Source organism: Carlito syrichta, unplaced genomic scaffold (genome assembly GCF_000164805.1).
Source record: "Carlito syrichta isolate Samal-C Ts95f unplaced genomic scaffold, Tarsius_syrichta-2.0.1 Scaffold314393, whole genome shotgun sequence".
In the NCBI taxonomy this organism is placed as follows: domain Eukaryota; kingdom Metazoa; phylum Chordata; class Mammalia; order Primates; family Tarsiidae; genus Carlito; species Carlito syrichta.
Genome location: NW_007258489.1, coordinates 989,986 through 1,003,351, shown reverse-complemented (window position 1 = coordinate 1,003,351; position 13,366 = coordinate 989,986).

Below are 13,366 nucleotides of genomic sequence, written 5' to 3'. Positions count from 1 at the left end.
AGAGTTATAGAATATTGTCCTTTTAATTTATACCACAAGGCAGTGATGGAAACAGCCAAGGAGGATTTTATAAACAGCTACTGTTAGTTGAACAAAGGTTAATACTGTAAGAGATGAGTCTGAAAGATTAGATTATTAAGACAAAGGTAGGTATTCTGAGGTTAATAGGGATGCAGCAGACCAGAAAACAAAGTTCTACATATGTTGCTCAAAATGAGTAACCCAAGCCCAGTAGTGGTACTGGTTTTCTTGCAAAGATGAATGCTAGACTTTTAAGGTTAGTGTTGATTTCTTGTCAGTGTACTGATTTTGGACAAATTCAATTCTATTAACTGGCTTAATAGTCACAGTGACAGTGTTACAGATGCAATTCAAACTTAACCTGCTAGATACTTTATAACTAACTTAATGTGTGTGTGTGTGTGTGTGTGTGTGTGTGTGTGTGTGTGTGTGTTTAAATGTAATGATATTGGAATAACACCAAAAGTGGTATCTACTCCAAATTTTTCATACTTCTGGGCACTTCGTTCCATTTGGACCCTCCCTGGACTCACCATGTAAATCTCCCTATATACCTGTAATTCCAGCACTTTGGGAGGCCAAAGCAAGTGGATTGCCTGAGCCCATGGGTTCGAGACCAGACCGGGCAACTTAGCAAGACATCATCTGTACAATGAATAAAAAATTAAATGGATCTGGTAGCGCTTGCCTATAGTTCCAGCTACCTGGAGGACTGTGGTGGAAGGATTGTCTGAGCCCAACAGGTCGACACTGAGGTGGCCGTGAGCATGTGTGCCACTGCACTCCAGACTGGGTGATGGAATGAGGCTTCAACTCAAAATAAAAGAAAAGAAAAGAAAAAGAAAATCTCCCTATAAAACAAAATCTTTTTTTGGTTCTATTTATGTCTGTTTCACAGAATAAAGAGTAAAGTATATTTCCAGGGAATAGCACTATGCTAGATGAAGAACAATAGGTTAATCTTCAGTTTAAACTATAAGAGAGAAAAAAATGACTGAGTGATAGTTTTATCATCCTTCAGAAAAAAATAATGATCAGTGCATCCAATTGTTGATGGAAAAAGACAGACATGACATATATCAATACAAGTGCTGACATGGTACATTTATTAAAATATTTTATAGATTATTTCGACATAAAGAAATTGTTATTAAAAATAACACTTTAAAATAAATACTTTGATTGACTTTTAAGTAAAGCCTGTTCAATATTTTATAATGTCAAGAAAGGAAAAAAATGGAAATAACTTTAAGTGTGTTTCTGGAGTAGCACTAGTTCAGAGAAACAAGATTTCTTTGCTGCAAAACAGCATCAGACAAAACCGGGCGTGTTAATTCATAGTCCAAGTGCATCAGTAGAAAAAAGAGAACAAAAATAATGGAAAGAAACTCATTTTTCACAACCTGCTAGATATAAAATGAAATCTCATTGTACTTTCAATGTGAAGCCTCCTGATTACTACTTTGAGAAGTTTTAATAAGTTTATGGGGACTTTGGACTCATTTTTCTGTTGATTACTTGTTCTTCCTTTGTTTCCTATTGAGTAGTTTGTCTTCTTGCATATTGTATGAGTATATATGTTAAACAGGTATCTACATATAAAGATGGAGGCGAAAATAAGCAAGAGATTTTGAAACCTCAAATGTAGGATGATGAGTTGCTTTGAAAAGGAAGGAAGAAAATTGATGGGGGGAGTATAGTATCAACTCTTTAACCTTCTATTTGTTAACATTTTTGCAGTAAATATGACAAAATGATAAGACCTGTTTAAACTTGCCTGAGCATGATTCTATAACCAGGGGCTCAGACCTGTCATGGCCACTTTCCTGGTGGCCCACTAGGTAAGTTCAGAGTGGCATATGTTCTCGTCAAGGGTAAGAAAAATCTGGAATAAGATGTAGAAAGGGAAGAAAATGAAAACCACTTCTGAACTTGAGGCCAGCACAGCACAAACTATCATTCATCCTACTGACCTTCCTCTTTTTAAGTTTTCCCAGTACAAGAAACAAATCCAAATCCTGGAGAATCTTCTCCTAGAGAAAGTGGACCTACTATGAACCATATGCATCCAAACATTACAAGAAGATTGTAGTTGATGTGGTTTACCATCAGAGTCTCCTTCCAGGATTGAAATTTCCATCCCCTGACTGCTGGGAAGCTTAACTGCTGATAGCTAACAGCTGTATGTCATGGTGGACATTGTTCTCCATCAAAGAAAGCTTCTTACCTAAGATGACATATTTTCCCCAGGGCAGTTGGCAACCAGTGACTGGACAATGTAGGAGTACAAAAACCAAGTCCCTCATCTTTATTTGAGATTCTCTGAAGGGCTGCCTCAGGTTCAAAACTCTCTGTGGGAAAGGCTGAAGCTATTATTTCCACTGTGAAACATTTACCTTGTTCTACTCTTACTTTTTTTGTTCCCTCAAAATTGTTATGAGTGAAAGTACTCTTCAATCTACCAAATCTCAAAGCCTCCGATTCTGTTCCTAGGGAACCCTATCTATGACAAGGCTCTCTAAAACATAAAGGCACATTAAAAATAGAGGAAATTGTGTTATTTTACATTTAAGTTGTCAGCCTAATTAAGTAGGTAGGAAAAGAGGTGAGAATTCAGTGCAGAATCTTTTCATAAACAAGTAAGTGCTCAGAAATGTAGTATGCTTGTACTTAACTTCTGAGGAATCTGGGAAAAATAATGCAAAGAATTCACCTTGAGATTCATCTGTGTTCAGGAAATTTGTGAAGGGATATTGGTCCATTTTCATAAATTCAGAATTTTAAGCAATTTACTAGTGCATCTACTCAGCATCTATGAAACTATTCTTCTGTGACAATTAACTGTGCTAAGCACAAATAATTCAAATAAGATGCAGTTCCCAAATGCAAGGATTTATAAGCTGGTGAGAATATAGACAATAAACCAAAAGTGACAAACTGCAATAGATGCTATAATAGCCATGTACACAGAATTCTATATTAGTAGATGAGAAAAAAATTGTTATGATGGGATAGAAGGTAGCTGAAGACTTCCTGGAACAAGTGAATATAGAGTTGACCTTTGAAGGACAAAAGTAAATTATATAGGTAGAGGATGGGGAAGGGAATTTTAAAACATTTTGTATAGGAATGACAAGATGTTCTGAGACATGTGAGGGAGTTAATTAAATACCATTAAGAATAATTAATATAAAATACTGCAAAATAAGTTTTTTTTTTCGAGTTGGAATCTCATTCTGTTGCCCAGGCTGCAGGGCAGCCTTGACCTGCAAGCTCAGGTGATCCTTCTGCCTCAGCCTTCCAAGTGGCTGGAACTACAGGCAAGCTCTACCATGTCTGGCTAATTTTTTGATTATTGTAGAGATGAGGTCTCGCCAAGTTGCCGGGCTGGTTTTGAACTCGTGGGCTCAGGCAATCCTCTCACCTCAGTTTCCCAAACTGCAGGGATTATAGGTAAGAGCCACCACGCCCAGCCTACAAAATAAATTTAGAAAGTGAGGTAGTGGTCTGGTTATGATTATTCCTGGGTATAAAGAAAATAGGTTTGAATTTAATTCTGCTAGAATTGGGATGTGTGCACTTTGAAGCAATTAAAGTAGAGTAATTGCATGATCAGACTTATGTTTTACAAAGACCACTCAGAATGCAGACCACTGTACCTCCGTCTCTCATTTAAAGTTGAAAAATATAATCTCACAATAATCTCCTGCATAACTACCCCCAAACATGCAGGGACATCCTGTTTTGTAAGTGCACTTTTCTAAGACTTAATAACATGCTACAAAGAATTTGTATCCATCAGTCAGATGTCTGATTTAATGATAATTTTTAGTAAGTTTATTAGCAAAACAAACAAGGAATAGTGAAACATTCTAGGACTGCAACAAGGCAAACTCACCAACAAGAAAAACTGTGATTGAGTGGTTATTGAAATCTAGATTCTCGTTATTGGAACTGACACTCCAGAAAAAGTTGTATTACAGTTTACTTTATAACATTATCAACTTTCACAGGGGCAAAGATAACTAGGAAAAGTCTAAAAACCTTGACAGGGTGGGGATGAGGGTTAGAGGTAATGAAAAATAAAAGTGATTATACATTGTCCTATAGGAACCTTTCAGTGGTCAAACCCAATGGAACCAGGTAAAGTCAATGATAAAAATCAGTGCAGATTTCAAGATGAAGAAGGTTGGGGAGTGAATAAGGGTGGAAATGAGTGTTACTCAGCACAAAATCTAAACATACCTGCAAGATGAAGCACACAGACTCCCTCCCTTTCTCCCTCCCTCCCTTCCTTTCTTCCTCTTTCTCCTCCTTTCTTCCTTTCTCTCCTTCCTTCCTCCTCCCTCTCTCTCTTCTCTCTTCTTCCTCCCTCCCTCCCCTCTCTCCCTCTTCCCTCCCTCCTTCCTTTCGTTCCTCCCTCTCTTCCCTCCCTCCCTCTTTCTCTGTTCAGTAAAGCTGGAGGGAATGATTTCAGGAGTGAAATTATCCACCCCTCTCCTATATTATTCACCCTTTCCTCTATTTTTTGGAACACATTAATTATAGCTACTCTAAAGTCTTTTTATGCTATTATTTACCAGATCTTATGTGGTGTGATCCTATTGTGTTTTGTTTCCTGTTAAGAATTGTGTTTACCTTCTATATTATGGGATACCTTGTATGCAGAGGAATCTTAGAGAATACAGATGCTGTGATCCACCTGAGAGGATGTTTTCCCTTTGTGATTGAGTACATAGAATTGAGGAAGGACTGATCATTTCAAGTAGAGTTGTGCTAGAGGGGCTAGAGGGTAGTTTTGGTAGAACTCAGTCTACGTCTCTTCTCCTTGTTCGTAGGGCAAGGACTTTTTATTGTATTTGTCTTCTGAACTTTAGAATGATACCAGGAGTCTTTGTTTGCAGCTTCAGAGGTTTTCAGTTTAGCTTTGTAGCCTCTTGTCTTAGGCAGTATCAAAATTTGTGTAATGTTTTGTGGGAGTGACCAATCACATAATGAAGTCCATACTTCCTCCCTTTAGTATATTTTTGTTTTCTGATTATGGAAGATTCACTAAGAGGAATTCAGCTAAGCTTTCCAGATTATCCCACTAAGCTAGAATTCAGCAAGTATTTCTTGTTTTGAGTATTCTCAAGTGTTAGATTCATTACCCAGTCTTGAGTAAGAACAAAACCTTTTTTGGTTTCCCTTTTCCCTTTTCGCAGAGTCCTTCTGGCTAGACTCATCCAACACTGGCCTTTCTAAGCCATATTAGCATCAATTTTTAATGCCAAAAATATTTCACACAGGTGGAACAGTGGCTCATACCTGTAATACCAGTACTTGGGAAGCCAGTGGAGGGGGATTGCTTGAGTTAAGGAGTTCAAGAGCAGCTCAGGCAACATACGAGAACTTGTCTATACAAAAAATAAAAATGAAAAAAATTAGCCTGACATGGTGGCATGCGCTTGTGGTCCCAGCTACTCAGGAGACTGAGGCCGAAGAATTGCCTAAATCCAGTAGGTCACAGCTAGATACCACTGTACTCCAACCTGGGTAATAGAGTACTCTCAACATAATAATTTGACTTTAATCATTCATAGATTTTAAAAATGCATAAAGAAGAAAGCAATTATGTTTTCATTAGTAGTTTTCAATAAATTTGAATTTTACTAACCACAACAGAATTTATAAGCATCTGAAAAATAATACTAAACATGGGTTATATCATGGTGTCAGACTGAAGGCAAATACTGTGAAACGGATTCACAAAACACTTGCATGACCACAACTTACAATTTGACAACCATGGGATTAGGTGTTTTAGATAAACACAAAATCAATAGCCTGGTCAAGAATTAATCAAATTCTGTAAATTCTAAATCCAGATCTCAGACCCCTGCAACCTCTGCAACCTCCTCATTTGAACACAAATTTTTAAGCAAATTACATATTGGTATGTGTCCCTTGTGAATAATTTTAGGATTGGGAAATTTGGGGTTAGTAACCACTTTAATATAAGCTGAATCATATAACATTCACTGTTGCATAGCATTATCTTTATATTAAGATATCTGCATTTTTTTTTTAAGGAATAATGCAATGGGATGATTTTGGAGGTAGTAATTTCTGTTTGTTCTGCCTTCTTCCAATAAGAAATACAGGTTCTTTGTTCATCCTTGAAACAAAGTTTGTCTGTTTTTAGGCTAGAGGAACATACATTTTCTCAGGCAATCTGTTTTCTAGGCTTTGTCATCTGGAAGCCCGATTTCTGAATAGGATAATGTTAAAGGGTACTGAGTTTTGGGGTGTGATGAATGGGAGTCAAAGGAGATAAGGCTTGAGGAGTTCTACCCCTGAGGGATCCACTAGCTAATGAAGAGATCGGTGAGAGGGGTTGGCTGCTAGGCCCAAGTCACAAACATCCCAGAAGGGAGACACATCATTTATGGTCATATGCTTTTAAGCGACCCATATGTAAGTGACCATCTGGGCTTAGAAAAAGAGAATGTCACTGAAGGTCCAATGATTAGAGGCTTTTCTCTAATCCAGACAAGTTTCCTTAATTCTTCTATGACTCTAGGGGGGAAAAGACAATGACCAGAACAATGGAGATACAACTTCTTGGCAAGTCAATTACATAGGACCTCAGAGTTGCATTCAAATACATTTTAAAAATTTACAGTTTTTCTTCACCAATTTTGTGGTTTCACATTCATATATACAAAGATGGCATAAAGTGCTAAAATGGGCATTAAATAAATCAGTATATGTTAGTGACAATATGAATGTAAAGGAGTCAACATTGGGTAGAGTCTTAGATTCTATTCCAAAATTTGTCGTTTTCTTAAATAAATTGCAAGAAAAAAAGCTCAAGTCCCGAACTACACGATAATCACCCTGAACTTAAACCTTCTGAATATGTGTACAGACACAGCTAATAAACATTATTGAATTATTTAGGCAATTTATAATGATAAGTATAGAAATTGTTAAAGAGAACTTCAGAACTGGCTCAGCAAAGAGCTGAGTGAGAGAAAAGTGGTTCTGGGTTTGTTGTCTATTGAAAAAGCAAAGTAAGATGTGAACATTCTTCAAAAGCGCCTTAAGTGAGGTAAGGACCTTGTGTCCATCCCCACATCGGGACTCTACCTAGTAAATGCCATACTGTTGTTCTAAACTTATATTTTATTCAATCATATGGCTGTACCTGAAGAGTTAATATTTCTAAAGAAAAAAGAGGGATTTTCTTTAGAAATTATTTGCAAAAATAAGTCTCATTGTAAAATGTAAGGATTAATGTATTAATCAGCTTTGTGAACTCTCACATTAAGCGGCTTTGTTATGCTAATTAACTTGTAAATGAAGAATAGAGTGATTCTTCCATTATTGAATATCATTCTTAAGAGCCTGATTTAGAAAAATAAAGATGTCCTTTATACTTGCAAATGATGCTAAATTGTGGATTAGGAGTTTATTTTAGTGAAAAAGTCACCTTGTTTTTTCAAGTTGCTACATATCCATTAAGCTTGATATTTAGTTTTATTCAATCCATGAAATTTACAAAAGAAAGATATCTGCTCAGGGAAGGAAATAACACACGACAACTTTGGAAATTATTTCCTCACAATCTCCCATAGAAAGGCCACTGTATCATAACTAAGACAGATCTCAGTGAATCTTCACCAGAGGTCAAAACTGCTGATCTGAAGGTTATATACTAGTCAAAAGAAATATGTTGTTTATCATGTTATGTTTTACTTTGATGTTTTTTAAACTTGAATATTTTGGTAAATTTTTTTAAAATGAGATTACATACAAAAATCCTGATTTCTAGTTTTTTGTAAAAAATTAGAAGATATAAAAATACTAGGACAGTATTTATACTTCACAACAATCTCCCAGAGTAACAGCTATTGCTACTAAATGGACATTTCCCCCAGTTCATGCCAAATGTTAGGAGCAATGTATCATCAGAGCTATGTTAATGTTCTTCTTAGAACAGAATTACAAGGAAAGGGACATATTCTTATAATCCGTCTCTATCAAAAATGAGAAAATAAAGGATAAATTAAGAGAACTACCATATTCAAGAGAAATATTAAAAAACATTTTTTGCAAAATAACATTCAATTTTTATATTCATCATGCTTCTACTTAAAAAATGTTAACATAATACATAAGGTAACTTACCATATAGTTAACAGTGGTAACCAATATAAGAAAAAGAAATGACGGGTGAAAAACTCATGAAACTGATAAATAACTGAATTTCATCAGGGTTTTTTATTTGGTTTTGTATTTTGTTGATTTTTAAAGTCTTGTCTGTAAATCAAATGCTGTTATAAATTGTTATTTGTTACATAAAAACAGTGTCAAAACCTTTTGCAGGCTGTAAATTTCTAATTGAAGGTCTAGCTAATGCAGTGCAAGGTGTGTGTAGCAAACATTTGCAGTTGCAAATCTATCTCGCAATACTGTAGCACAACTTACTGAAGACATGTTTGAAGACTGCCAGAACAAGGTGTGGGGAAAAAGTAAAATAGTTCTATTAATTAATTGAAAAGTAATTACTAAAACTACCACCTATTTATGTATATTTCTCCTGTTGTAGTAAAAATTAGTGAATGTTTTGGGCATGGAGCTTTTGAGAAGTACATATCAAACAATATTTTTTGTCTGTGGCACATTCATCAATCATTAATTGCTTAAAATGAGTAAGCAAAAATACAGGTGATCTTCTCATAGTCAGTTATTGCAGATTTGATATAAAAATTAAAAGCAATGTGGCAATGCTTTTTAAGACCATGGTACTTAAATTAGTTTACTGTCTTCAGAAATTTCTAAGATAAAATATTAAAATGGAATATATTATTAGGACTTGGAAATTAGTAGTATAAACCAGTCAGGAAACGATCTTTTCTTGACTAATCAATACACAATAGAATAGTTTATGATGCTATCTGGAGTTTAGGTAATTTGATTTTGGTCCAATTAAAGACATTCACTTTCTTATGGCTCTAAGGGGAAATCTCTACCTTTATGTCAAATATTATCGCAAAGATTTAGACTTTTTGGCTAATACAACCAATCTTCTTTTTGAGAAATCTTACCCAGATTATTAACAATAAGTGACATGACTATATTTAAGTCAACAATTCCTTTAAGTTATTTATTTAAGGAATTCATTTGGCAAAAAAATAAAATAACAGGGATTACTTGTTTTGCTAAAATTAATTTCAGAAAAAAATAGTGATAAGCCAGCTATATTTCAATACTGAGAACCTCATGACTAAAGTCTAGTTATTTTCTCATTTCTAACTTTGTGAAAATTAATGTACATTGTTTAGTTCAATTTTATAATCAATATAGATAGCTGATAGTATAAATGAGGAACCAGAAATTGAAATTATTAATATGCAATGTAATAAGGTCCTGAAACCAAGTAGGGCAACACTAAAATAATGTATTTTTGCAAATATCTTTGGAATAGTTACCTTAAACACACACACAGACACATGCACACATATTTGGATAAATACCTATATTTGTGAACAGCTGCTTCCCATTATGACACTATTATTCCTGTTGAAAAATTCAAGGACAAACTCTTAAGCCATACCATGCAAATAACTGGGAAATAGCGATAACATCTTGGTACAAAAGAAGAGTTGTTAGGTCTCTAGATCTAATTGAAAAATGAATTATAAAAGAAAATAAATAATTAATTAACTATATATTTGTTCCTAATTTTGAATTTAAGATAAAAAATTCCAAAGCAAACATATTTTGTCCTATTAATACTTTATATTTCAGAAAAGGTAAAGATGATATTTCAGGCATCTAGTTTGCTTTTTTGCATTTTATTTTAATCTGATCTCTTTTCTAATACTAGAAACACTTTGGTTGTTTTCATTATCTTCCTGGCCTTGTTTGTAATTGAGTTTGTGACTCTGATACACACTAAAGAACCTGGTTGTACCTATTCTTTAGTTATACTATTCAATTTATTTTAATTAAGTTCAATATAATTTGTGTATTTAACTCAATTGCTATTTAGTAATATCCCTTCCCCAAACTACTTCCCCTACTTGTGTTGGCATTTGGTGCATAATGAACCACCATAAAACTTGGTGTCACTAAAAATTAACATTTATTTCTCATAGTAGACCTCAGGCTATTTAGTCTGGATTTAGCTCATCTTGACTCTGCTTGCTAATACTCATGCATTTGTGGGTTGGCTGTGCTCATATGTTCTTCATTCTTCCTCTGGGATCAGCAGAGGTGGCCCTGAGATGATACTTTGATGAAGCAGAGGCACAGGAAAACAAGTTCCAAGTACAAATTAATTTTCAACTTCTGTATATATCATATCATTAACATCCCATTGGTCAAAGTAAGTCCCATGAATGAGTACAGAATCAAAAGTCAGTGCAATTCAGCCTACCCATGTGAGGAAGTATTACACAGTTATGCAGCAGTGGGTGTTGATTCAGGTAAAGGTGATGGATTGGAGCCATCTTGAAATCTATTACATGCATCTTAAATGCTCACAAAAAATGATAAGTAAACAAAGTGTGAAGGAACAAAATAGAAAAAATATGTTTCAAGAGAAGAGGCACAAACAAAAAAGTCTTTATTAGTACAATTAGAAAAAAGACAAAAATATGAAATATGGACACATGAAGGGCATTAACGGATATGGCAAATATGCCATGGTATTGGAAATAGAAGCACGAAGTGTATAAAAGAACAACTTAAGACTTCTGTGTCTGAAATTAAGTTGGAATAGACAGTTTAATATATTCTCACCACAAAACAGCAATAGAAGAAAAACAATTCTAAAACTTATATGGAGCCAAAAAAGACCCCGAATAGCCAAAACAATCTTGATATAGGAAAACATTTGAAGGCATCACATTTCTTGATTTCAGATTGTATTACAAGCTATAGTAATCAAAATTGTATGGAACTAGCATAAAAGCAAGCACATAGACCAATGGAACAGGATAAAGAGTCCAAAATTTGACCCAAAAAGATACAATGGGGAAAGGATTATCTCTTCAATAAATGGTTGAAAGAACTGGATATCCACATGCAAAATAATTAAATTATTCCCTGTCTTATACTATCATATAAAATAATATAGTATCGCATGCTATTTACACAAAAATCCACTCAATGTAGACTAAAGACCCAAATTAAGACCCGATACCATAAACCTCCTAGAACAAAAGGTAAAGTGAGACCTCCTTGGTTTTGGCTATGGTAGTGATTGTTTGCTTATCACACTAAAAGCTCAGGAAACAAAAGTAAAATAAACAAACGTGCTAATCAAACTAAATTTCTGTACACCAAAGGGAACAATCAACAAAATGAAAGGAAAATCTATGGATTGGGAGAAAATGTTAGGAAACAAGGGGTTAATATTTGAACAAACAACGACTTAGTAATAAAAGAGCAAATACCATGATTTTAAAATGAGCAAAGGACCAGAATAGGCATTTTCCCAAAGAATTCATAAGCATAGCCAAAAGCTACATGAAAAGGTGCTCAACATAACCAATCACCAGGGAAACGCAAATTAGTACCATATTGAGATATTACCTCACACCTGTTGTGATGGCTATTATCAAACAGACAAGAGAAAATAGAGAAAATAAAACCTCTGAACACTGTTAGTGGGAACATACACTGATACGTTCATTATGGAAAACAGCAAGAAGGAGGCTCAAAAAATATCAAATATAACTGAGGAAGGGCAGCTAGCCCAGGTTAGATATAGATAGATAAATTTCCTGTAGGCAGGTTTTAGGAAGCATTCAGACATGTTTTAAAATTACATTTTACTGTAGGCCAAGCTTATAGCCTACCCCAACCCCTCAACAAATTAAAAGAATATTCCACATCAGATGCAAGAATAGGACAGCCCAACCTTTCACTTCATGGTTTAGCATAATAATCACCAAGAAACTTGCAAGTCCCATACTGAAGGCCAAATACTACCCCTTAACTGACCAAAGCCATAGAAATGACAGTAAGTACACCTTTTAGCTCAGGAACCTGTAAAATGAAAACATCTGTCAGATCTTCTGCAAAAGACAACGTGGTCAGGAAAAGACCACCCCTCTCGTTCTCTCCTCCTATCAGGAACTCTACAGTGGTGGTTACCTGGGCTCCACCTTCTTTACCGTATCAATCATTGTAAAGGCATATCAAGCCTATTACAAAGAGCAAAAGTGTGGTTTTTCTCATCCATGAGAGCTTTGGCATGTCTCCCTTTCTTTTCTCTCTTGTTTCTCTAATATACTTTGTTTGAAAACTTTGCTGTCTACTCTAAAATTCATTTTAGAAATGAGCCAAAGAATTCATGGATTTTGGGCTGCACCCCAACTGGCATCATAACTACCATATAACTCAGTGATTCCAACATTAAGTATATATCCAAAAAAATGAAATTAGCATCTGGTACAAATATCGGTGCTCCCATGTTCATTGCAGCGTTATTCACAATAGCCAGGAATGAAAATAATCGAAGTGTCCATGAATAGATGAATAAAGAAATTGTAGTATATACAATGGATTATTATTCAGTCCTGAAAAAGAAGATACTGCCATTCATGGTAACATAGGTGAAGCTAGAGGACATTACACTAAGTGACATAAGTCAGACACAGAAAAAAAATTGCATTGTTTCACTTTAAAAAAAAATTGAAAAAAGTTGAATGCACAGAAACAAAGAGTAGAACAGAGTTGCCAAGGGTGAAAGGTGGGAAAAACAGGGAGAAGTAGGTCAAAGGACACAAACTTGCAGTTCTGTAGGATAAATAAGTTTAGAGATCCAACATATAGTATAAAAACTATACTTCATAATATAGTATTACATGCTGAAAACTTTCTAAGAGTATATTTTTGGTGCTCTTACCACATAAAAAACATAACTATAGAAGGCAATGGACTTGTTAATTTACTTAATTGTAGTAATGGTTTCACTATGTATATGTATATCACAATAGAATGTTGTGCATTTTAAATATACACAATAAAAAGAAAGTTAAAAGGCAAACCACAGACTGGAACATATTTGCTATACACATATTCATTAGATTTGTGTCTAAATATGCAAAGAAGAACTCTGAGAATACAAGAGAAATAAGAAAATCAATATAACTAACAAATGGGCAGACTTGAACAGAAATTTCAAATAACAAATGTAAAAGTAACAAATACATACATCAAAACATTCTCCAATTACTGGTCACCAGAGAAATGCAAATTAAAGTTAAAATGAAATATAACTACATATTTATTAGACAACCTAAAAGTAAAACGATGGAAAATACTATTTGATGGTGGGTACGTAAAG